General features: G+C 45.9%; 1 long non-coding RNA gene across 1 annotated transcript; it reads right to left on the reverse strand.

The window, feature by feature from the left end:
* Positions 1-14,166: 14,166 nt before the first annotated feature.
* LOC135368076 (uncharacterized) lies at positions 14,167-15,109 on the reverse strand. The gene is made up of 3 exons (XR_010414660.1): positions 14,988-15,109; positions 14,500-14,536; positions 14,167-14,216 (listed from the first exon to the last, which is right to left on the reverse strand). It is a non-coding gene; the product is annotated as an uncharacterized LOC135368076 (long non-coding RNA).
* Between the last annotated feature and the right edge of the window lie 11,859 nt (positions 15,110-26,968).

The following is a 26,968-nucleotide window of genomic DNA, read 5'->3' on the forward strand; positions in this document are numbered from 1 at the left end:
CCAGTACATCGCGCATTTCCAAAACCGTATGGTTGTGACCAGTTTGGACCAGTATAGCTATTCCAGAAACGAGGATGACCAGGGAAGGAGGTACGAACTGACAAACAAATACAACCACAAAACAGTAACAGGGAGGAGAGAGACACGGCATTGGAGAACCTGAGCGGTAACGCAGTGGTCTCGACAGATCCGGCGACGGGGGGGACTCGCTCAGGGTCCTGCTTCTCGCCGGACGTGTGAGCAGTGTCTGATGGAAATAGGTACGTTTCTCGTGCGCATTCCAATTCCGTTTATATACTCTTGCATTTCGGCGAAATCTATTAGGGTGAAGGACACTATACAATGCCGGCCTACCGTGTTTGTGGATACTTCATTGTCTACAGCAAAGCAGACGACTATCCGTGAACAACCATACTTCTGCAAACAGTGCCTCGGGAAGGCAATAGCCACCGAGGGATAGGCTTCTGTGCTCTTGGAGACTTTGACAATTGCGTGTTTGTTGCGTGTCTGCACACTTGGATCTGGAGCATGGTTCGCGATGAGGTTTAATACAACTTCATGATTGTTTCCTGTTCGGGGATGGAGGTCAGCAGTGTATGGGTTGGTCATGGTGTTTCCCCTTTTTCTTTTTTTTTGCATGACATAAAGTTATGCATAATTATGTAGTGTGACTCAATGGGCCTCCTGTATTTTGTGCACACTCTTTAGTGATCTGGAGCATTAATTCTGCGTAATCTGTTTTGTGTACGTTTTGCATTTGCTGTTTAAAATTTCTTACTACCTGCCATTCTACCTTCAATAAATCCGAGTTGCACCAGTGTGTTGTGTTTTCTGGAGAGATTGTTACATTGAAGCACTGACATCAAATGTGTGGGATTAAGGTTCGTATCCTCAAACAGAAGCTATCTAGGACGGGATGTCCATGTGGAAGGCGTTAAGTCTCAAAACTAAACGTAAACTCGCTCTTGGAAACACATTGATACAGGCTCTAACAATTCAGTGGGGCGTAAAACCGCATGGCAGTGTACGTCATATATTGCAAATTCAGAACGAGGCTGCATTTCACAGTACAGTTCGTTAAATATGAAGGCAGTGAACTAGTTGTATTTGGGGGATCTTCCTGATCAGTGTTCACGCTTAATTACGAACCATTGGGTGTATGACACCAGCTCGCTTGCTTTGTCGCTAAAATGTCGTTCGTTCATGCCATGGAGATAAGGTTGACGCGCGGATGGGCCGCCGCCAGTCTGCGCTGAACGACGTCGCGGGCGATGATGCCGCCGGCTCGCCGATTCACGCCGCCGCCGCCGCCGACAAAAACGGCATCGGCGAACATCTCTACCTATACACAAGCTATCGACGTACTTTTTCTCTGCAGTAGAACCCTAGCAGCAGGCGAAAGTGGGAACATTCGCTCGCTCCGACGCGTGGACAAGTGCACTGACAGAGAACAACACATGACAGAAGTTTCGGTGTCTTGTGCTTGCAAAATTATCACCATCAACCTTCCCCTGACTTTCCTTATTTTATTTTATTTACCCGAGAGTGACCCACTATTTTTCCAACTTTTTATTTAAATAAAAGCACACTGACACTGTTCAAAGCTGGTGTTTGCTGATCTTGGTGGAAAAGATAGCATGGAAGTCGTGGCCGTCCTGGTCGCATGCTTCCACTCAAGGGATGCTGATTGGTGATAAATTTCCGAGCAGACACATACACTGAAACTTCTTAAGTGTGCTGCTGGTAACGCACTCCCCCACCTCTCTGAGCAAGTGAACTGGCACCTTCTGTCTGCTGTTAAGGTGTCGCTCCCAAGAAAAAGTACACTGCTCGAATAGAACTGCTGTCGAATACTGCACATCTATGAAATATAGATAATTCTGGGTTTTACGTCGCAAGACAACTGTACATCTATGGTTTTTGCAGTCCCAAGGATGTGAATCGCCTCAGATATGCTGTGAAAAGTTTTGTGACTGAAGTGTTCGTTGACACACTGCAGTGGTGAAGGCATAACTATTTGCAATGCATTACTTTCAGCATCTGACAGGATCAGTATTTCTATTGTGAAGAAATGTTTCTGTTTCTGTGTGTACCTCCGACCTTTCTTGTGAGGATGTTCAGTTGCAGGCTACGTTGCTGTGCAGAACTCAGCTTCCTGTTTTTCCAGCTTCGAGCTACATTGTGCTCACATCGCGAAAACAAATATGCCTCTCCAGAGCATTTGTAAAATGCCGTCCTCACCTTCAAGGTCAAACACCCCTGCCCAAGCAGCGCAATGTACTGAAATTCGAGTGCAATAGGGGTGGACGGGTAGGTGGAAGACCTTGAACAAACTGGTGAAACTAAGGAACACTGATAAGACACATACCGTCCACTCCTATTGCACTCGACTTTCGGTACATTGTGCTGCTTGGGTGAAAACGAGTAAGTCAAAAGTGAGTCACGCATCGTCACATGTTTTTTATCACACAATTGCACACTCTGTTGGGTTTCCGTACAAGCTTGAACAAAGGTAATTTTTGGCAGGCATTAGAAAGTGTGTACCTTCAAGCGTGCATGAAATGTAGAACATTAAGCGATGTTTTGCAGAGCAGAATTTATAATTTGATAGCGCTCGCAAATATTGCTAACACAACGTGATCATCATGAACAATATATGTTACAAATAAGACGGCAAGAAAAAGTTGATGCTGACTACTCAAAATACTGAGATATATTTCGCACGATCACCTTCAGCTGCTGCATGAAGCACTTCCTGTTGTATTTCATTTGAGTTGTGAAAAGTTACAAGTTAGTTATTGATGAGGACCACCACTCCCGATGTGTAATCTCACTTTCCAATTCCAAGAAACGCAATCTCCAGAAAGTGGCGATCTACACTGAGGAGCATCACTCCTTTCTGTAGATTGCCAATTTTACAGCAGGCTCGCAGCACCCCTGGTTGAACAAAATTCCTAAGCGTACATTAATGCTTACGAACACGTAAACATCTTCCTTATGGCCCGTTTTAAATTGTTGAATTTTCTGCAACAGCATAGGTTTTTGTTTGGTGAGGTGATATCTGTTACTATTTGCTTGAAAATAACTCTTGGCAAAGCTATTTCCAGGGCATCGTCGTTTTCGATATGTTTCAAACGAATTTCATTTTCTCATACGTTTAATGCGCTGAGCAATGATGTCTGCGTTAGTTTTTCAAACTTTGACAACACACCTAATTTTGTGCTGTCGCGCAGACCGTGTTGTACCTCATTCACGCGGGCATCGACATGAGGGCCATCATCATCACCTCAACTTCATTTTTGCCACCCTGTTTTTTCGACCGTTTTGAAACGAATACATTGCTGCAGGGCAAACGACGAAAACTAAAAAAATATCATCGTGAGATATTACTTTTGTGGTTTTGCTTGTGTAGTGAGGGACAGTAATGGCAGATGATTTATTTGCATAACCCTGTATTCACACGAGTCAGTTTTCTGCCGGCAGCAAGTCGGGCAGGAGTGAGAGGATATCCGAGATAAACAAGGTCACTACGAGTCTGAAGACGCCCGCTCGTTCTCTAGCATTCACACGAGTCATTTTCCCCGCGGCTGTCAGTTTTCCGATCCCTTCTGTATTCGCGCGTGCATTTTGTCTGTGTCTAGCGTAAGAAGGATGGATCAATGAAAGAAAAAGCTTATTGCACTTGGACTCCTTGTGGATGATTCAGGGTGCATTCACGTGAGAAACGGGACAAGATATGGGCCAAAGAATAGATTCCGAAGAAGCGCTACGGAATGTAAAACAGCATGAACCCAAATCTCCGTGTGGACAACCCAAACGCCTGTGTGAGTATTTTGAGAACGGACGTTGTCACATTCGGTTTTATTTTCCACTCATGAAGCGTATCTCGATGCTGAGCACCAATATAGGCGCGACAGCGTGCCGACAAGTGATGGACTGGCGATGAAGCTGTGATGTCGAGCTACGCGTAGTAAATAATTAATTAAATTAAATCAAATTTTATTCTCCTTTCGGTAGGATGAGTAGCTTCGAATTATTATGTTTTTATACATGTATTGCGAAGGTGCAAGCGAACGATTATGTGTAGTCAACGTCTGTACAGCAAAATAAATATCCGCGTTTATAAAATTCATGCTTTGTATTCCGTGTCTGCATCGCCTCCCGTAGAGAAAAAGCTTCCTATGCAACACTACATTGTAGACATCTATCTATGGATTGCATAATTGTTCCTAAGCTCCTGCGCCGGTAAAACCAAGCCCACCACTTTCGCGGTAAAACCAAGCATCGTTTGCGTTCCAGTTCAGAATTGGCCATAGTACAGTGAATGCCGTTGTATGGGACACGTGCAGAGCAATCCTGATGAAATAAAAAGCAAGCGGGATAAGTATCCGTTGCGTCACCTTCTCCTTCTGCCGGCTGCAGACGCCGTCGGTCGTCAGAATCTGTGCCGGGAGGACAACATATCCGGCTGCCTCCGACTGCCGCTCCGGAGATCAGAAAGTGGTGACGTGGCGAAGAGCGCCGGTCACGTGGCACCAGAGAGCGGTGACGTTTTCTGCCGCCTGAGCGTCAGCCGGCAGAAAACTGACTCGTGTGAATACAGGGTAACTAACCCTTTCGGCCCCGAATTTTTTAAATATTCAGTTGAATTTTTTTTCGACCTGATTTGGTTTCTATGCCGTTCAAGGAACCCAAAAATACAAAACACGAAGTTACTATTTCTTGGCTATAGAAGATGGCGTCATGTACTAAATATAGTACATCAGGGCTCAGTGGTTGTGAAAAAGGTAAACATGCTTGACGCTATAATTTACTTTGGACCCTGTAGAGAAACGGGAAAATGTGCACGATGATCATCTTGAGCTAACAGTTGTCAAAAATACTACAGCGCATGTGGAAATCCTTCTGGAAGATGAACATTTATTTTTTTAGCCCCCAAAATTAGCCGTACGGCATCTCTCTTAGTTTATTTCGTCATTATACATTCCCTGTGATTTCCTCTTCTTGAAACTCATCCGTTAGCTCATGTAATACATGATGCCCATCGTCTGCCGCACCTCGTGAAGCGAATTATGCGTCTTCCTCCTTACCTGGGTCGTCTTCTCGGTCAGATGCCTTTCAATTACCAAGTAAGGAAACATGTGAATATGAAGGGATAATTGTTCGTCTCAAAATAAACTCTACTAGGTGCGATTCCTACCAATATAATAAAAAGAAAGCAAAGGAAACACTGTAACGAAGGAGTACTTCCTGAGCCCAACTTCCAATGAGTAACAGGACCCTGGGGACAGGGCCCTGATCTACTAAATATAGTACATATGTACCTGGACGTGCCATATCCGATGCATACACCGGGGCAATACTTTTTCAGTGAGCATAAGGTCTTCAATGTTTCATAAATAACATGCAAAATTCTCATCACGCCCATTACAATACTTGACTCATTAAAAAATTGAATATTTTGTACTTCCCGCTGCTTCCCTCGCAGACGTCTTTTTTACCTTCTCCGTCGTTTTCTTCCCCTGTTCCAGGGCGCTCGAGAGCGCAACAAGCGATGCAGATGCGGATTAGGATGACTTACTAGTATTTTCGCTTCTTCTTTGCCTATTTCGGCCATTTCATTGAGGCGTCAAAATTGATCTTTGTTGTGTACTTTTTTTTAGTACACCAGGGCCTAGTATAGTGTACACTCCGTGCGGGACACTTTCGAAACTTGGAGACGCAAACCTAGTATGAGAGAAAGTTTGTCTAAGCAGTTCGTGTTGTGTGTGATGTTGCCTCAGTAAAACGCATAAAGCGAGAGACAAGTGTTACTCGTACAATACAGCATATTGGCAGAGCGAACGTTGGGTTGCTGTTCTTGGTGATGACGCCCCCCCCCCCCCTAACAACATCGACGCACTGTGATACGCCAGCGTTAGACGCTGTTGTGGACTGTACATCTGTGGGCGAATCGCAAGCCAATGATCCAGTATATTCTAGTGGGTCTTCAAGTGATCATAACGTCACCACTTTTTCACCAGCTAACGTGGCGATCGGACGTCGGCAGTACGCAGTGGCCAGGTGAAACAACTCGGAGGTGTCACCGAGCTGCCCATGGCGTGGCGCTGCCAGCACTTCCAGCTTTCACTCGGTGAGTCGTACTCGGACAACAGCTTGCTCGAAGGACTTCGCGTTTGGGCTTTTATGGACGCACCCGTGCCACTCAGACTAACATGCAAACGCTCGAGCGCTTTTACGAACTCCACGCTCCACTGGGACACAATGATTTCCATGGGAAAGGGCAAGTACTGCAATTTCGGTGTATCAGCAGGCCTTCACGCAGTTCTAGATAATGTGGCTGATGTGCCACCAGTTATTCTGATGATCATAAACATTGACGGGCTGCCAATTAGCAAGAGTTCAAGGAGTCAGCTACGGCCCATTCAGTGCTTTCCAAATGTGGGAAACAGCCGCAAAATATTTATGGCGGGTGTGTACTCAGTCGACAAGAAACCTACATCAGTTAACGAATTTCTGGCACCAGTCGTGCCAGAAGGACCTGCAGGAGGAGGGCATTACCCTTAAAGGGACAGTCGCATTCTCCGAGGTCAATTTCGAAACTAATGCGAATTCTAATTCCTTGCCGACCACTGAAATGGGCCCGAAAATACCATTTCGATCCGCGGCGTACTTTTCGCGCAATCCGATGAAAAGGAAATCGGAATCCTTGCGCCCTCGCTCTCTAAAAGTGGGAGCAAACGTCACCCGGATAAGGCCAATCAGCGCGCGCCCTGGGTAAATGCGAGCCGCGCGCCTGTTCCGCCTGTTCGGCGATCGCGAAGCGAAGGCGAAGGTAGCAAACATGGAGTCTGAAAACGAGAGTGATGTTTCTCTGTCTGGGGGAGATTCAGACGAATACGTAAGTGGTAGCGGCGACGAGTTAATGCTGGATGATGACCCATACTCTACGGTCCCAATGCCTCTGGAACCCGCAGACCATGCACGAGATGTGGCTGCGGCTAACCCGCGGGATGACATTTTCAGGTGACGTATCTCTTTGCATGGTTGCCGTCGGATGTGCGAAACAGTTTAGAATGTTGAAATTGTTGTCGGCAGGTGTCTGTGTGGAGTCTGCGACCCACAGGAGCCCGACGAGCGCCTGTGTTGCCATTCTGTTGCCAGGGTGGTAGAAATGTGCAACAGTGCCGCCGTGCAGTGCATAACACAACACCCATTGCTCAGGGACATCTGCCTCCGTAGGGAGCTTCTAGTGGTGTACGCGCCTCAATTCTGCCGCTATGATCAACCTTTTTGGCGACTCAATCCCCAGGACCACAGGTAAGCCTGCTGCAGTGCTCTTCCGTTTGCTATGACTACGACCGTAATGATTTTTTTTCGGTTTAAATGACCTCCCATCAAGATTCGGAAAGGTAAACTCGGGTGCTAGTCGGGTGTTGTTGGTTACGCAAATTGTCGAACCTAAAGTGGACAGGGGTTGTATACAAAAGGGCGGCTATTCTCAGCAGCTTTTTGGCCTCCACAAGTTTGTCCCCCATAAATCATAAGCGTGGCCGACAGCCGTGGAACGACCCAGAATCCTGGTCCAACAATTCCATTAGGAAAAGTGAAGCAACACAGTCGCCTCAGCTAGTCTCGACATGCTCTCAATTATGCCAGTTAGCCATGGCCTGATTGGCAACACAAAACCCTGATTGACAGATATCCAGTGGGAATTCTGAAGGATAGTCTTACAAGTCTGAAAACAGAAGCATTTGAGGTGCCAATAAAGGGGGGGAGCATGTTACTGAAGAATGTAAGAGTAATATATTTGGGGAGAAATTGGATTTTGCCGGAATTGGAGGGAAGCTGGTTCGGGAGGGAGTTAGCTGTTGGAATCAGGTTCATCCTAAAAGAGGCGGACCATTTTTCTGTTGTACTATGTTGCACACCTGCCAACCTTCCACATTCAAAATGCGGGAGACCCCGGAACTAAGAAAGGAATGCACAGGCTTTGAACTCCAAGGTTGGGATAGTGTCTGTTCTTCTGTTCTGGCCATTGTCTTCCCAACACTGTGAGAGATTTAGCAGGTATACAAATGCCCACAAGATATACTGCTAAACAAAAAGAAATGTCATGTGGATTTGTCTTTTCCAGCTGCCTGAGGTTCACGGCCTACTCGTCATTCACGAGATGGGTCTGGGGATACCTTGGTCCAAGGAACAGACGACAGGTTCCTGGATGCGTTGTCCGAGCCATCAGGAGGGAGTTCCCATCTATGTCCTATCAAGGCTATCAGCGTTAGGACCATTGAAGCAAGGGTGTCTTGACAAGGGAGACAAGCTGGTGCATACTGATGGCTGGAACTGGAGACATGTAGTGCCAAGACAAAACTTTTGCTGACATAGGCACACTTTGTGTAAATGAGCCCTTGGTCATCCCCCTTGCCTCCCATACCTGCCTACGGATAGGTTTATCCGTACACCACACACCAGTAGTATCCTCCTAAACCTCTGATGGGAGGGAAGGGGGATGACCAAGGGCTCACTTACACCAAGTGTGCCTATGTGAGCAAAATTTTCGTCTTTTCGTCATTCCAGTGTGGGGGATGTGTTGTCTTGTCACTCTGTATCTCCAGTTGCAGTCAACAGACTGTCTACCCATCTGTACAGCAAAAACTACTACACGTGGCAGTATTAGCTCTGGCATCAAATCCAGACTGTACTGGACTAAGTTAGTGCCGAGGTGGGAATATTTTGAACTCTGTAGATTGTCAATGCGGTGTAGTGACGGGAATAAAGAATGACCTTATAATTGTATTGATTTATTGTACAGTGGAGTATGACGGAGTGGGAATAACGAAATAACATAGGTTTATTTGCCTCCCATTATGTATGGGAGGCAAATAAACCTAAGCTATTTTATTGTGTTGTGCTGTGGTTCTACATTAATTTGGTGTGAAGTCTGGGCGGTTACAGGTACGCTGCCACAGGGATGTTCGGAGGGTTCATGTTGGCAGATCCATATCTGGTGTACTAATACGCTATGCAAGTCTCTCCTTTGTTTTCCTCTTCCTGGAATCAGGGGATAACAAAAGCAGCTGCAGCTCATTGACAAAGCACATTTTTCCTCTTAATTTCACTGCAATACAAAATCTCAAAAAGCTGTAGTAGCATGTAGACATTTATTCCTTGTTAGGATACATTTTGTGGGCAGCCACTGTGGTTACGTTCCCTGGTGTTGCAGGTGTCTGCTCCTGAAAGAAAGGAAGGAACAGATATTATTTCATGTTCTTGGTGTGTAAAAAATCAATAAGGCTATCATTCTATAATGTTCCTCTGAAAGGGTCATCTGCACGCAGCCTCTTGTGGCAAAAGTTGGGTGGCCCTGAAAAGGGCCGTTTTTGTTGCTGGAATCAAGGCTGGTGCATCCTGGTCGGCTGTCAAATTTTATTGCCAGTAGGGAGCCACATTTACTTCCGGAACCTGAAATAAGCAAATCAAATTTCAAAGTCTTGTGCAACGCTCCTCCAAGGCATACCACATACAGCATACTACGGGTTTAAAAAAAACCCTAAAACTTCAGAGTCTAATCATATGCCACCTTTTAAGACAAAATTGGGGCATGCACATACCTTGATTGAAAACGTTCCATAGCTTCTTCCAAGGTTGGCCTTTCACCATAAGAGGCTGACCATGCTGGGCGAGCTTCCACTGCTGGTGGTTCTTTGTGTTTCTGTTTGATGCGACGTAACACCTCTGCTGTAAGTGCCGTCGCATATTCTGTTGAAGGAGATAATTGCAACATGATCTCACAGGCCAATCGCCGTATAAAGTTTCTATTTCTGTTTTTAATGGGGAATGAACAGTTCATGAACAGAGCAATGAAAAAAAAAACCAACACCATTTTTGTGGTAGTTTTGATAGAAACAGGTGATACAGAACAAGCACCAGCTGTTTTCTTTTTATCACGGGCACGAGAAAAGCACCATGCACATCCCTTTTATCGCTCTGTGAAGTTTTTCATCTACAGCAAAAAGATGGACATCCTGTACTCATGACCGTGGATACACTCATGTTCAGCGCACCACTGCCAGGTACATACCGTACGTTGCATCTTCCTTCACAGGTACCACAAGCCATGCCTTCTTAACCTTTGAAGGCTTCAGGCGGTACTGCTTGGACCCCTCTTTTTCCAATTGCGCACGGTCGGCATTTTCGTTATAGTGAAGTACGGCCAGTTGTGTCCTACAACATGAATAATGATGTTACAATGTTCCTTCGAAAGGCCCGCCCATGCATTTAATACCTGGCTAGCATTCCCTCATCATGGAACGAAAATGTCTTTGGCGTGAAGTGCAGCATGACGCTGTGGAAGGCTTCCAGACCGTACGTTTGGTCTTGGGAGGACAGCTGAGGGATGTCCTTGAGCAGGGCAGGTGCTGCAATAATGTCTGTGACCTTCCTGTAAGTTTCACTGTCTGCAAAAGAAGCAGAGAAGAAGCAAAGCCACAACCGTGAGTTTGACATGAATACGTACATGAACATGTACGTTCCATATATGATGACGAGAATCATGTTATTGAAGGATGTTATGAGTGCACTGCCAATGACCAACGCTTGCATGCCAGTCGTGGGCATCAATGCAAACGTCTCCCCACGAGATGCATTCATGAGCATAGTAACACGTATTGTTCCCCTTTGTGATCTTCTGGTCATACTGGAACTGAATGACGTTAGTACTGTGTTACTTTTCTACGCTTCTGCCATCCCCATGCGCCCCCACTGGTTTCTCAAGCTGAGATTCGTTTCTCAAACGGTGAAGCCAACATTTCTGCCCGCCACTACAGTTTACTATACTTCGACCTGATTTCTGCTTGCTCTCATTCTATTCTTTCGCCTTTGTAGCTAGGCTTTTCCAACGTCAATCCAGAATAACTTTTCTGCACTCATCCATACGTGCACAACTTGCTGTTCTCCTCGAAATGGCGAAATGGGCCTGTTGGTACATGACTGAATTAAAACCGGAGCACGGAACACGGTTGTCTGTGTTCCGTGCTCCAGTTTTAATTGCGGTTCTCTGCTGTAGCTCTACACGATATAATATCCACTTGACTGAAATGTAACCCATGAGCAAAACAAAACTTAGACAGTTTTGGGACCCACTTCAGCTGAGCCCCCTCTCCATGCCATGACATGCAAGAACAACCCGTGTCGTTCATAGCACTCCATTGTTTTATTCAATGAGCATTGTTTTATCAAATGAAACTTTTCCAGTTGACCTCTGTCCAGTAGTCAAGTCGACAAAATCATGTTGCAAGATGGCCAGTTTGCCCCCTCATATTGACAGCAAAGACGTATTCACGTAGAGAGAAAAAAAATGAAGAAGGACAAATTTGCTGCAAAAGACGTGGATGCCAATGTGAAATGCTTACCTTCCTTCAACCACTCGCGGGGTTCCGAGGTCGCACCATGGTAGCAAACTGGGTAGACGGGATCATCATGCTCATGGACGTCCACAATGTGGTTGAGGTCCGACATCCACTTTGCAAGACATAGGTCGCCGTCTCCTCCACTCGTCTTTGGGCACCAGTAGGCATGGCGAACGAGGCTATCAACCCACAAGTTCACCACTTGATGGCTTGATGAGCGGCCAAGTGCCAATAGCTTCTTCTTTACCCCTGGGAACATCAATTTCGTTGTCATTATCCCCAGGAAAACCATAACAGTATGCACTTGGTATAGGCACCTTTGACGACGTGCCACACATCAAAGCGATGTTTTATCTGGGGGCAGCAGTCCCTCATCATCGCCTTGATTCCAGTGTGTCTGTCTGTAATAAGGGTGTCTACGACCATATCATTCCATTCAAGGAATGCCAGGCACCTCTGTAACCCATGCTTCTCCATGGCATTACTGCTCGATACCTCGGTTGCCTGTACAAAAACATAAGCAAAACAGCAAGCATGTGGTAGATGTTAGCCTTCTCCAAAGTTCCTCTGAAACAGTGAGGAGCAAAGCAAAAACTGAAGACAGTACCTTGACCAATTCAAAGTGTATTATGCGGTTGGCAGTGGTCTCGAGCAGGGTGTAGGTTCCATAGAGGGCAGTGTGTCCAGGAGAATCACATCTCCCATCTCCGGCAATGGTTAGGGGACGTGGCTGCAGCTGTCCAAGGAGTTCCTTCTGTCTAGTCTGATAAACCTTGGATTATTGCGGAAAAAGCAGTATACTGTCCATTAGAAGGGGACTCGATAACCGAGTTCTTTCATTCTTGTGGCTCCTCATCAAGAGGGCAAAATATGGGCAATACAATATTGCCTTTTATGTGCAGTAGTGCTGAGTTTGTACTGGCTGTTTCATGCAGATGGCATACTTACATAACTGACAGCGGGAATGAGGTACTCCTTCTGGATCCTGTAATACTGCGACTTGGACAGTGCTGGCACCCTCAACATTTCAAACATGCGAAGAGCGTTTGCCACGTTCATCCCAGAAAACAGTATGGCCGTACACAGCAGCACGTTGCCCAAAGGTCTGCTTCCGACCCAGGGTTGACTAGACCAGATTCGCTTCCTGCCGCAGCTGCACGTTGTCGTAGCTTGTACCCATGCCCCTCTTGGCTTTATCGTGGTGGTAAGCTCACTGATACCACAGCACAAGAATTCCGACAGGAGCTCTCGCAGACTAGACTCGGCAACAAGAAAGAGGCGTTCACCTTCCTCCCTAAAAGGAGGAGACATGCACATATGAGGTGTTGTTTCTTTGCCCATGGCCACGGACTCACAGTTGATGCATATATGGGCTTGAATGATGGGACCCTGGAGGGCTGCTGAGTTTATCACTGCAGAAGGCAGAGTTTGCAATGCAACTCTTTCCATTATCACAGCACTAAGAATATTCAACTCACTCTTCATCGTCAGAACTTTCCACCATGTCCGACGTATGAAGTGTAGCATCATGTGGGTCGGGGATGCTGCATGTAAAAGATTAAATTATGCCTGTGAATGATGTTTAGGGTGATGTATGTGGGTTACACTAAGAAATTACAGTAAACTATCAGTAACTTCACCCCGCCCAGTATCCATTAGAGCTTGCTTGAGCTAAGCAGTAATTTGAGCCATTGAATGTATTTTACAACACAGTAAGTATACCAGGGAAACCACTGTGTGTTTGAGTGAAGCATAAATTTCAATTTATCAATTTTTAACTTAAAGGGAGTTCACTACATAAACGACTGAAAATTCTTTGTCTCATCTTCTACCTGAAGTAATGAAATGGCCTTCTGTAAGAGACCTAACGATTACGGACTGTGATCGCAAGGCAACATTTCATTTCTTCAGCAATAAATATAACGCAATGAATTTCCAGTTGCTTCCATTACTCTGTCTAAACCCTCTGTATGCAGGACGCTAAAGGTACCTACGGTACTAGAGGTGTCTGTAAAACCGCACATCAGAGTCACGTACCTTGTCGATCCAAACGTGGTATCGAGTTCTGGAACTACATCTGGCGCTGTACCTGGCTCTGGAGTTGAGGCCCTTTGCACACCAGTATCGAAATATTGGTACGTAGACTGCGATGCAGTTTCGTTGCCTCTCATGTCCCCTGGGACACCTTCAGCCAGTGCCAAGGAAGTTTGTGGAGGAAGGCTAAGCTCAGTCTGCACAGTTGTGCTCGACGCAACAAACTCTGTCTGAGTGCCTGTGTACAAATACACGTTTCAACCTTTACACAATAAGTGTTCTTTCTCAGTACCTAACGTACACAAAGGAACAGCTGTTTGTGTTCCCATGTGCCTCACATCCTTCTTTACGGCTTCCTCTGGAACTGGAACTAAGGTATAGAGAAACCCGTACTGGCTGACTGTTTGGTACGGCACTAGAGGTTCCAGTAGTAGTCCATCCAGTATAATGGCTGCAAGACATGGGCAACAGGGAGAAGATATGTATGCAGCTGTCAAAAATACCAATTTTTCTTTGTGCCATATTTTCCCTTTTTACTCTCCCACATGCCGCAATAAAAAAATAAAGAAAAGGATTAAGCATGTTGTGTTTCTCTCTGGTGCAAAAACAGGAGAAAAGATGTGCACCAATCTCCTAGTGGCATCCCCGTTACGGCACAGTGAACTGCAGTGATAGATGTTTACATACAGCCTTATGGATAATCCCCTTGTGAGATGCGCCGTGAAGTGGGAAGTGGGTCCCCAGCACTTGCTTCAGCCATGACCTCCACATCTGAAATATGGCCTTGAGTGTTAACACTCAAAGGAATATGTTGTGGGCCTAGCGGGTACAATAACTAACATAAAAATGACTATGAAAATAAATCTTCCCCTTTGCGGTCCCTGTTCCACTGGCACAGTTATTTTCCTGTCCACATTACGTTATAAACACTGGCAGCCACATCACACAAGATTACTTTCACAGAACTCGACAATTTTCAGGGCCCGTACATAACCATTATTTTGTGGGACGTGCAAAAAGAATTGCAATTTTTTCGTGGCTTGACAAAACATACCAAATCCAGTTGATCCCGTTGACGTGCTTGCTGCCGCCTGAAATAGAGCCAGAAATTAGCAACAAGGCTGCAGTAGAATACTTATGCAACGTGCTGTGTCTCGGACGTAGCCAAACACAGATTGCGGTGTTTTCACATCCCTGAATGCTGCCATCAGGCTTACACTATGAACTGTAGAAACATCCACTAGCTGCAATAACATTAGAATAACGCTGTCATGTGAGAGTGTTACGTTACTCATAGCTCTAAGAATACAGGCGACCATTAGCACAGCAGCAGCAACACACCAATCCTTTTTTTTTCGAGAGTACGCGTACTATTGCGTCAGGATGCTGCAATCATTGTAATAGTTTTTGTACATTAGTAGCCGGTGTGACTGTGACGTTACAATCGGCGGCGAGGCCAGCCGGTGTTCGCGATGATCTTTACTGTGACAACTGATATTTTTCATCGCAGCGTAGCTGTGACCACGCAAGATTGTCACTTACCTCCGTTACTGGTTCCTGCCCTTGTTCCCGATCGAATATGGTAGGCACGGCGTCAATCTTCAGCCGCTTTCGTTTCTGCTGTAGCCCGAGCCGAACTTGCAATACATCGTCATCAAAATAGGCGTCGTCGGCAAACTGACAGGAACAGACGCGTGAAACATTCAGTCCTTGGGCCACACCACAACAATGGCTGGCGATCGCTGCCTCCCACTTTCGTTTCGTCTCGCCATTGCGAGGTCGGTGAAATGTAAGCTCAGGATTCGCGTTGTAAGTCTTTGTGCACCCGGGCACGTAGCACCGGTTTCCTGGCTGTGACATCGCACGTCAACGGCGTGAAATCTTAGGGCACACGCTGTGGTTCAAAGTACTTCAAAGCAAATGCGACAAGACAACAAGAAAAAGGGTCAGACGCACGCTCAGACACACACCGAACTCGGCGAAAAGGAGCGCCTCCTTATGGTTGGTTTATCCGGGTGACGTCATCCAGTGTGCGCCGGAAGCGCGAACATTTAAAAATCGTTTCTGAGTGAACCAAGTGGATTTGTGCGGATAAAATTTGCCGGCGTACATTATGAACGACAGGGAACATGACCATAACATTTCCTGAACACGCTTCCGGATGCGACTATCCCTTTAATGGCAGGCACCATAGCGTTGTACCTGAGAGCATAGCTTGCGATACACCTACAGGATCATTTGTGTGTTGAATTAAGTCTCACAATGTACGATCCGGGTGTCCAAAATGCATTGTTGAGACTGATTACAAGGAAGGTAGAATTTGCTTCTTGAGAAATGATGCACCGCTGCGAACAGATTCTACCTTTCGTCAACAGCAGGATGATGATCACCATCTTGGGACAACAGCTCTAACGGACCTTAGCATTGACTGTATCGCTGTAGCTCCAATGACCTACATGCATATCCTATGTCTAGGAGTCATGAGAAAGCTGTTGAATCTTTGGGTTCACGGGCCAAGAGGTCCTGTGCGCTGTGGTCAGCAGACAGGAAGAAGCTCTCAGAGTGAAATGTCACTCTTCGGAATGAGATACCACATGAGTTCGCAAGAAAGCCACGCTCCTTAGTATAGAACTCGATATGTGGAAGGCCAGTTCCGTCTCCTGCTTCTATACACGTGACCTGTTGTTCTGAAGACCTGCTTGAGCACAACTCTCCATGCACACTTCTTAACGCTTCACTGTTCTGTGCATCTGCTGACCAACAAAGCTTTGTGCCTAAAATATGCAGACGTGATGCTCTGTTACGATACTTTGTGTCTACCTTCGCAAAGCTATATGGCGATCACCACGTGCCTAATAACGTTCACTGCTTGATACACTTGGCGCAAGATGTCAAAAACAAATGCAGTATTGTGCACGTAAGTCTTGTGTACCATATTTAAATAAATAAGTTGCTCCTACCATTTAATATCACTCCTTGATCACTCCACTTGATTTACTAACAACCGGCAACTTGACATCGCCCATTTATCTTTTTCTTTTTGGCCCTTTTTATCTCCCAGAAAAATCAATCTCTAAAAGGACAGCCCCTAAGTATAAATAGCCCTCCAATGTCATAGCGTTATGCCACGGCCTATGCACACAGCCTCATGGTATATGTAAGTGTGCGCCACGGTGCTATATGCCATATGCAGAAATTTTTCTCACGCTTATGAAAAAGCTGTTGAAGCTTTACATCATCATTCACACTTCCGTTTGCATTTGCTCTGATTGTTCTTGCTCATATACTTCATTTCTAACAGTGGTATTAAAAATGTTTTGACGCACAACACTTTGAGTTGTCGCGGAACTGACGGTGTAGCAGTGGTGTAGAGTTGGGTAGACCAGAAAATTTAATGAGCTAAAACTTTCAGATATTATTTTTAGTATGTATGCCACTGTATTCACTTTACCAATCTTTATCAGTCTTCAAACTGTCTCAGCAAATATGTTAGTGGAAGTAGGCAAGATTATTTGCAGAAAGAGATTGACAGACACATTGGGTGCAAGTTGGTGAATTTTGGATAATTACACAGGGGTGGAACACTTCCTACATTCATGCATTCCTACAATGCATGAAAGATGCCTCTGCATAAACCCTTCACTGTAGTACAATTGCATCCTCGTATGAAATTTAAGCAGCAATGTAAGTTGTGCTGTCGTGCGTAAGCCTGGCCGTAATGAAAACCTTCTAGTTCACCCCTTTTGTCAATATGACCCGTAACGCATTACCTGTTCTGCAGAGTTAGCTTTGATTCGGCATGTCACTGCATTTGCACCACAACCTATCGAAAATATCGTTTGTTCACAGCAACAGTGTTGCAAATGCAAATATGACGGTGTAGGCTTTACCTCATGCGCACTCCTACGGTCTACATCAAAGCAAACATTGTTTTCTGAGAAGAGTTGCGTACAGTGAATGTTGCAGACACTCTGGTGCAAATGTACAGGGTGAATTTAGCAAAGGTTGCACATTTTGATTGCGCCGTACGAATACAGGGTGTTCAAAATTAAGCTTTCACTAGCACTTTATAAATAGGCGAACAAAAGAAAAATGGTGCTATTTTTTCTGTTCCTTGAGTAAGAAACAGGTGATATATAATTAGCAGCACCTGTTTCTTATACAAGTAGCGTAAAGTTATCATCCGGTTTCCTGTGATCGCTGTGTTTGCGTAGCGCTAGTGAAAGCTTAATTTTGAACACTCTGTATACGATGACATTTGTGGCGTATCAACTTTGCAGACTGATATTCATTCGCCTGAAGTTTTATCCACATTTTTTCGAATGCTATCAATTGGTAGAAAAAAGTGATGCAAACCAAATTCGCATGCCATGCATTTCCGATGGCCTATGCCGCTTCCAACCTCAACGTTTTCCCCTGTTCGCTTCACGTTCACATTCCCACGACGGGTGGCGCTACCTGGAGGCCCTGCATATGGTTGTCATCAGTGGCGTTGCCAGACTTCTAAGGTAGCGGTGGCTCGATACGATGACCCCAGCTCCGGCTGATACTAGGTGCGACAACGCACACCGCAAAATGCTGATGAAAAAGAGAAGAACGAAAATAATTAGCTTGGACGTTCACAATAAACGATTGCGTGTATAGTCTGTCATGACCAATTAGGTGGTGTTACGAGATTTGAAGTACGAGGGGCGTTCGAGTCAAAACGGGACTTATCTGTCTATTATTATGTGGCAGCAACTCCCAGCCAAGTTCCTGTAAGGTGCGCGTCGTGAGATGTGCGGTATGCGGACGTGCATTGTCCTGTAGGAGGAGGACTCCTTTGGTGATGAGACCCGGCCGATTTTGCTTCAGCGCCTTATGCACATCCCTGAGAATCTGGTGTAATATGCACTATTGATCGCACTATATGCAATATTGATATCGAGACATGTTATCCGTCGGTTCTTGAGGATCAGGCGCTCCACAAGTTGGATGTTCTCGGGAACTCTGACACCGGGCTCTGAACCGTCCCGGCCAGGGTCGTCCTGCACTGATGTACGGCCGTCTCGGAACCGTTTGCACCACTCAAACGCTTTGTTGCGGCTAAGTGTATCGTGGTCATACTGAGCTTGAAGTCTTCTGTGAATTTCAGATGACTTTAAGCCTTCATTCACGAGAAACGTCATGGCAATTCGCTGCTCGATGTGCGCGCTCACCTCGTTGTCGGCCATCTTGTTCAGCACGTGTCTTCTGTTTTGCACAAACTTTGGACCACCACGTGGTGAACGCGGAGGCCTGTCGCGTGTGAAAATGACCAAAAAGAAGTCGCGCGAATCATTTGTACAGCCAGGAGACAGAAAGTCCCGTTTTGACTTGAACACGCCTCGTATTTCGACAAGCTCATACGTTGAAAACCATTAATAAGTGAGCTTTGATTAATGCCATGAACTGCAAGAACTTTCGCGATCGTCACACCGGTCCCCCCATATATTATTTTGTCATCGGATTTGCACGAGTTACGTGTCCGTGGTAGGTGGGGGGGGGGGGGGGGGCTAGAGCCTCCACCCTTAGCTCCCCCCTGTGGCTTCGCCACTGGTTGTTACATGGGTTCTTTTGTTTTGTTTTGCGTCATCTCCAGGCAGTGCCACCTATAAGTGGTGGTCTGAACGTGTGGCGGAGAGGAAAAAAATGGCTGTTCGCGGGTGTATATGCCATAGGAAATGCATGGGTGTGAGAACTTGCTTTGCTTCTATTTTTTTTCTTCTACAAAGTGATATCATTTGAAAAATATGTGAATATGTGGAATGACTATCGGTCTGCCGCAAAAGGCAAATCGGCAAAAGACGTTATCTTGTATATTTACGACTCAGTCAAATTGTGTGACCTTTGCTAAATTCACCGTGTACATACGGCTCATCCAATGAGTTCTGTCACAGGGATTCAATCATGCAAGTCTTTGCAAGCAGCTGCACGTGTTTAAATTTCACAGGCAATAGGAAATACAAAGAAAAATGCTTACTCTTATATGCCATGCTTGAAAGCTTTTTTTAATATTTTTCTTTGTTTGTCGTGTAAGTGAATTACCGTGACGGTTCTGCTGCTCTGGTCAGGTGCTGTCTGTCGAAATGAGACTTACGTTTTCTGTGCACATCCCGTACGTCTTTGTCTCCGTTCTGGTCAGGATGTTTATAAACCCAGCATTTATATAGCTTAGCTGCTTGCTGTGATACTACTCTAGTTTCGCCTTGTTGTGATATGCGTAGATGGGTAAAAATCCAGCGAACCGGTAGAGATGTAAGAAGGGAGTTGCCTCAGGACAGAAGCCGCCGATATTTCGAAAATACACTGTTCTTCTTCTGGGCACCGTCCTCATCATTGGCATGGTATTTAAAGGGTTAGGTGTGACGTGTTTAAAGGTTCATGCGAATTGTGGGTCAACAGCCCGAAGGGCTGTTGACCCAAAATTACGGGCCGTAGAAGCCCATACATGAGGTACGAGCTTCTACGGCTGTAGTGAATGGCCGCTTTGTTAGAGTGTGGACGGCGTTATGTGAACGTAGTGATCTAGGGACAACAGGCAAGAATTGGCAAGCATAGCGAAAGATAAGGAGGTTAGTGGTTATGTGGGGGAAATTCCAGAACGAGCAAATGTTTTTTTTTTAGATATTTGTAATACAAAGTTGTGGCATGCAGAACATAACAGGTGATAATGGAGATAGAAAGGAAAAGCACATTTTATTTGTGAAGTGTTTCTAGGGTGCCTTGTGATTTGTTGATACCGGACGGGTGAAGAGCGGTGAACTTGTATATGAGATAAGACTCCCTATCACGTCTGTCACGTGTGGATCTAAACCCGGTTTCTAGAACATATAGTTTAATGTTGTCAAAATTGCGACCAGGAACGTTAAAGTTAAAGTGTTCGGCGTCTGCTTTTGGGGAGTTTGTTGGACGTGGTCGGTTCTGTGTACGGTAAGGCGGTTGTTCATTTGTTGGCCGGTTTCACCAATGTATTGCATAGAGCAGTCGCCACATTCAATGCAGTATATGACATTGGAGCTTGTGCATGTGAATGCGTGGTTAATGGGGTGGGTGTAATTGCTCGCAGTACTTTTGATGGAGTTAGCGTGTTGAACGTGCTTGCATGTTTTGCAGCGCGGGAGGTTGCAGGGTCGTGTTCCTGTGTACGGGGTGCTCGTTTTGCTGATTTTGGCATTGACCAAGGAGTCTGCTAGGTATTTTGCGCGTCGGTATCGGGGGGGGGGGGGGTCACCTGTATTGGATGGGTGAATATACTGCTAAGTCGGTCACTGCTTTGGAGGAGGGGATCGTGCTTCTGTAGAATGACTTTGATGTTTGGAAGTGCGTTGGAATATCTTGTGATGAAGCTTATTTGGCACGCGTCAGGATTTTTTCGGTTTTCCAGAACCTCGTTTCGATCGAGTGTGAGTGCCTTGCGACGGGAATTCGGTTAGGAGGGAGTCTGGATAATCCCTTTGGGCAAGTGTACTGCAGAGTTCATCAAGCTTCTCAGCGTAATCTATGTCGTTTGAACAAATTCTGCGCAGTCTTACACTCTGCCCGTTAGGAATTCCAACCTTACAGTGACGCGGGTGGTGACTCTTGAAGTGAAGGTATTGTTGTTTGTCAGTTGGCTTTTTGTACAGGGTTGTGGTGAGGTTGCCGTTGTCTAGTGATATTGTGGTGTCAAGGAAGTTAATTAAGTGAGTTGACTGTTGTGATGTGAACTTTATGTTGCTATGCGCGGTGTTCAATAAATCTACGAACTTTTGAAATTCATGTTCCCCGTGTTCCCATATTATCAGTATATCATCGATGTATCGAAGGTACACCGTGGGTTTTAATGAGAGGGCGCGGAGAACTTTGTTTTCTAAGAACCCCATGAAGATATTTGCGTATGTGGGTGCAACAGGTGTGCCCATACTTGTACCGTGTACTTGTAGGTAGTATTCGCCATTGAACTCGAAGTAGTTCAGTTTAAGGACCAAGTCCATTAGAGCGAGTATGGTTTCCGTGTCTTTTCTGGTGTTTGTTGTAGAAAGGGTATTACAGAGGGCTGTGATTCCGTCGTGCGTGGGATGTTAGTATACAGTGATGTCACATCCAGCGTGGCTATAGTATTGTGTCCCTACCAAATGTACGAGTGTTGTTTATATCTCTGATTATTCTGTGGAGATGGGGTGTGTCTCGTACAGCCGATGGCAGTGTTCTCGGAATATGGTTTAAATAGTGGTCCAGGAATTTCGAGAGTCTTTCTGTTGGTGTGTTGTTATTAGATACAATTAGCCTGCCGAGGATGTCAGCCGTATAGAGCTCGTTGGCGTGTACCTTGTGAATTTTGGGCAGTAAATAGAAACGACCGTTTGTGGAGGTCCTGTATCGTATGGGTTATTATCGCCGTGTACTCCTTTGTTGGGTTAAACACAGTTTGAGGTAGTGTTGCGTATTGTTGAGTTGCCTACGAGCTTCAGAAATATATTTATCTGTGGGCCAGATGACGATAATCCCACCCTTATCTGCGGGCTTGATAATGATATTATCTCTGTCAGCTAGCGCTTTGATGATGTCACGCTGTGTTTTAGTGAGGTTGTGACCACGCGAGCTTTGGGAAATACCGCGAAGGATGTCGTTGCTTACTTGTTAAATGTACAGGTCTAATGCGGGTTATCGGCCGTGATTTGGTGTTCAGGTTGATGGTAGTCGGAGGTCGTTGTTGTTTTCTTGTGTTGTATCAGCGAAGAATTTTTTAAGGCGTAGCCGTCTCGCAAAGTCTGATATGTCTTTATGGATTTCGTATTCGTTAACCGAATTGAGTGTATAGCAGAATGTTAACCCCCTAGAGAGGACTTGTAGTTTGTCGCTGGTTAGTGAGCGTGATATATCTATTACGGTGCCTGCGTCAGCGTTTTCTCGGGGTGGTTCAGCGATGTTGCGGAGAGGCTACATAAGTTGGCTGGTCTTAACCGATCACACTGAACCAAAAATACAGCTTTAGATGTGCCAGTGTGAAAGCACCGTGATATCGTAGAGCAGTGCACAGTAGTTTTACATGACAGTGCACTAATGATCTGGGGCTGACGATGGTGCAGCAGTAATTTTCCTGTTCACGAAATGATCCCGACGATTCCGAATACACAGAAGCACATGTGAGCTTGCCATGAATCATTGTCAATTCATTGGAATTCATCCGCAAACCTTACCACTTCATTGCTTTCTCAATAGGCCACCTACTGTTTTTCAAAGTCATGTAAAGGTCTGCGCAATCAGCTACTGTTCTTTCTTGTTTCTCCGCGGTTCCACAGCGAATGTTGGAAATGTTTATTGTATTCGCGCGGGTCTGTTGAACGAAATTGTCGATCCGTCTGCTATCACACGCACAAGTAACAGATAACACTCGGACGCTGTTCTCAAAGTGATCAAGGCAAGCTAGAGGTCGAAGGTAAAACAACAAAGCAAGAGGAAAAGAGTGCCTTGTAATCCTTTCCACTGATATGGTGGACCAGTCGCGTAATGTAACATGTAACCGTCTGCCGCCGTAGTACCAGGAGCCTCCGCAGTGAATGCTAGGTAATCAATTAGATCCTCCTGTGCCCCATCTAACGAGCGGAATTGACGAAACGTGGAGGGTGTTGCACCCCCTTAATCGCACCATCAGATAGCATCAACACTATTATGATGCGTACTGGATAGGTGAAACCGCTGCTGAAGCCAATTGCATGCTTTGGGTTGGGAGCGTTTGAGTTGTCAAGAATTCACTGCCAAACCAGTTAAACAGCACACGTATTGCACCAATTAATATTGCAAGTATACTTAAAAGGCGTTTCCAGCGTCCGCTAGAGGTCAGTTCAACATTATTACAGATGCTGTTTTAAAGAACACTGTAAGAAGCTGGCTGACCTGGGTCAGTGACAGTGGTGGTGGCCGAATTGAAAGGCGAAAGAGGAAGCAGACAACAGAGGTGTGAGGGAAAAAAATATCCCATCAGCGATGAATGCCGTTTTGGTGCAGGACCATCCAGTGCGCCATCCTACAGCACTTCCGCTGTATTCTCTGTGCACAATGGACACGTTCACAGGAGTTCCACATGTGGACGAACAGGTGCACTGAAGTACAAGGACTGTTTTTCCTGTAGATATCTGAAGCTTTGTACCTCAGTAGTATGACGCCTGCAAGGCGTTTGTTGGTAGTTGGAAGTGAAAACAGGCAGCCGTGAGAAAGAACCATGAGGTACAGCTAAGGAACAGGCGGGGCAGCTGCTTACTACAACTAAAACTCTAAAATTAAGATAAAACTTTCAACTAAAACACACGAAGAAAAAGTGAATACCAAATCTTAATTTCTGATTAGACATTTTGTCTCATCATTTTTGTGGATGGGGGGATACAACAGCTAGGGCGTTATTTCGTTCAGAGGTATCGTGAGATCTGCGTAGTCTTTCGATAGTTGACACAGACTATCTTATCGGCAACTGAGGTATGCTTCTGTACGCTCTGTATCGACGTTTCTTCAGGCGTGTCTCGTCTATTCGAGCCCTCCGTCGTCTAGTAAACGTCTTAGCTGCCAGTAAGCAGTTGTCCCATCTGCCCCTAGGCTGTACTTCGTCATTGTTCTGATGGCTGCTTGTTTTCAGTGACATTCACCAGCTAGCAGCTAGTGCTTGAGCTGAATTAAATGGCTGGTGAAGAGTAGTGTTCCTCATGGAGATGTAGTGATACATTATCTGTTTACAGTTGTGCATGTTTCATTTCTTTACTGTGTAACTGTGGACGTCTAGTTAGAGTGTGGCAGACTTTACAGAGACATAATGCTATTTTCTTTCCGCGTCACAATTATGCTGCTGATGTTCTTTCCTCTGGGTAACTTTGAACTGGTAACCAAGATTCCTGATGCAAGGCAATATATTTGTTTGATAACTGCTGTTGTCATATATTTTAATATATTTCAATCCTTTTATTTCCATCTGTAGCTGATGCAAGCTTTTTTTGTGTGACAAACCAGCTGTTACATTTGGCGTGTACCATTGCGTGAAGGTTGTCGTCATTGTAGGTGCTACTGTGTATGCCTGTCGCTTCCTTTTCTCCCGCTATTTTTATTTTTTTTTTACTGCTGCAAAGTCTTACCCCTTGTGACAAAAGAGTCAATGTTGTCTTTTTTGTGTGGTAAAGTTGTAACTGCTTTAAAATAACAGATTATTATATGTAGATTTTGTGTTCGATGGAGGTCGTGTGCATCTTCTACAACGCAGTTCAAGTCGTCCTTGAAGTGAATACTAAACATTGCGTTGCAACCTTGAAGTTATATGTGTTGAAATACCAAGTATATGGGTCTTTTTTAGAACTATCCAAGCTCGCTAGAGGTTCGGAAAGGAGTGGCTGGCCAACCACTGCAAAGTTCGCTGGCCAAGAAGCATGGTAGTACTAAGGCACAAACCTGTTTGCCAACTATGAATGGTTTGTGAAAATGTCAGGTGGATACTGACTGGCCAATTGTTGGCCACGTACGTTGGAAGCGCCTAGAAACGAGCGTATTAGCCAAGTACTCAGTGTAGTTGGTTTAAGGTTTGGAGCATACTGCAGTTTGACCAAGTGTTGGCAAATTGTTGGCCAAGGAACAGAGCCGTACCAAGAAACGACGAGGTTGGTCAACCACAAGCTAAGCATGCCCAGGTTGGCTCGCCAAGCAAATGGGAAGGTTGGCCCAAGGATTTTTTTGTCGCCCTGGAAGGAGGAAGAGCAGCTGCCAGGACAGTTGCTTGCATGTGCTGCTCGAGGAACGGTGCAGGCTGGCTTCGCGAGAAAGTAACAGCAGCCTCTTGCGGACCCCGGCCCTTGGTTGTGCACCTTGGTTGACGTCAACCTCTACCGCGCTCCATGGTCTACTCCAGCTGTCTTATCTTCCGGTAGTCCTCCGTCGGTTCAGCCATCCATCGGACACGGATGCAGTTAACCTGTGTGCTACCAGGTCTGGTTCGGCACCATCCCTGGCAACCCATAACATCCAGGTAGTAAGATCACGTTCTAAACCTGTCATCGACATCATCACGGCGCGCATCGCGAGTGTGAGCTTCCGTGCGTTCCGACGGCTGTTTTCTCCGTTCAGTTGGTTCGTTGGCACTCGCCGAATAAAGACGTTTTGCCTCTTTGATTGATCCACATATTTGGTGACCGGAACGTGATGAGTGTTCAACCTCAAGAGGTAGCTGTCCAGCTCATTGACGTCCTCGTCAGGGTACCGCTACATGGCCGCGTTTCGCTACATGGCTACAGGTTTCGCTCGCACTCGCACTCTCTTGCTTGTGTGACTCTCATAACATTCTCATGCCCCCCCCCCCTCATCTCTCCCATCTCACGAAGAAAGGTCTTGTTGCACCATATGCCATAGCCGAGATCGCCGACGGGCGTGCATTTCTCCCAGTCACTAACACTTCAAGTCATGTCGTTTGTTTCCCAGCTGGTTTTGTTGCAGCCCACTTCGATGTTGCTGGTGCTATCCATGGACCTCCCTATGCCGTCGGTCCAGAGCGTCAGTTGTCAGCTAATAGCGGCATTGATACCACGATCATGCAGAAGATGGTTTCTGCAGCCCTTGACAAGGAAGAGCGCACTGCACTCATCAGTCCTGCTTCGGTTGTATATGCCCCACTTTTCAATGTCGGTCCCCACGACTCAGGGTAGCCAAAGTGTATGCCACAGAATCGACACTGGGGATTCACATCCGGTCCGCCAACCTTCGTACCGAGTGTTTGTCTCTGAACGGGGGATGATAGACCGCGAAGTTAATGACATGCTGGCGAAACACATCATACGACCGTCATCCAACCCGTGGGCCTCCCCAGTTGTCCTAGTCACGAAAAAAGATGGGAGCATACGTTTTTGATTGAACTATCGCCGCCTCAATAAGATCACCCGCAGAGATATCTACCCAATGCCGCGCATTGCGACGCTGTTGACGCAGTACATGGTGCAAGCTATTTTTCATCCCTTTACTTTCGATCCGGATACTGGCAAGTACCTATGTATGAGCCCGACATCAAAAAGACTGCGTTTACCACACCGGACGAATTGTATGAAGTCTCTGTTATACCTTTTGGGCTCTCTAACGTCCCGGCCACTTTCGAGAGGATGATGGACACCGTTCTTCGTTCTCTCCGGTGGCACATTTGTCTGTGCTACCTTGACGACGTTCTTGTCTATACACAAACCTTTTCTGACCATCTAACCCGACTCCAAGCTGTTTTCGACTGTTTTGTGGCTGCGGGATTATAGCTCAACCATAAGAAATGCTATTTCGCATGTCGGGAGATTAAAGTCCTAGGACACACCGTTTCGCAACGTGGAGTGTCATCTTATCCGGAGGAGCTACGCACAGTCACAGGCTTCCCAATGCGGACCACGGTGAAGGAATTGCACGTACCACCACGCACTCTTGTTAGCGACCGCGGCCGCCCATTCTTGGCACAGTTGTTACAAGATATCCTACGAGCTTGCTTTGTTGCTCATACACCTACGTCAGCTTACCATCCT

The sequence above is a fragment of the Ornithodoros turicata genome, chromosome 1, assembly GCF_037126465.1.
Source record: "Ornithodoros turicata isolate Travis chromosome 1, ASM3712646v1, whole genome shotgun sequence".
In the NCBI taxonomy this organism is placed as follows: Eukaryota; Metazoa; Arthropoda; class Arachnida; order Ixodida; family Argasidae; genus Ornithodoros; species Ornithodoros turicata.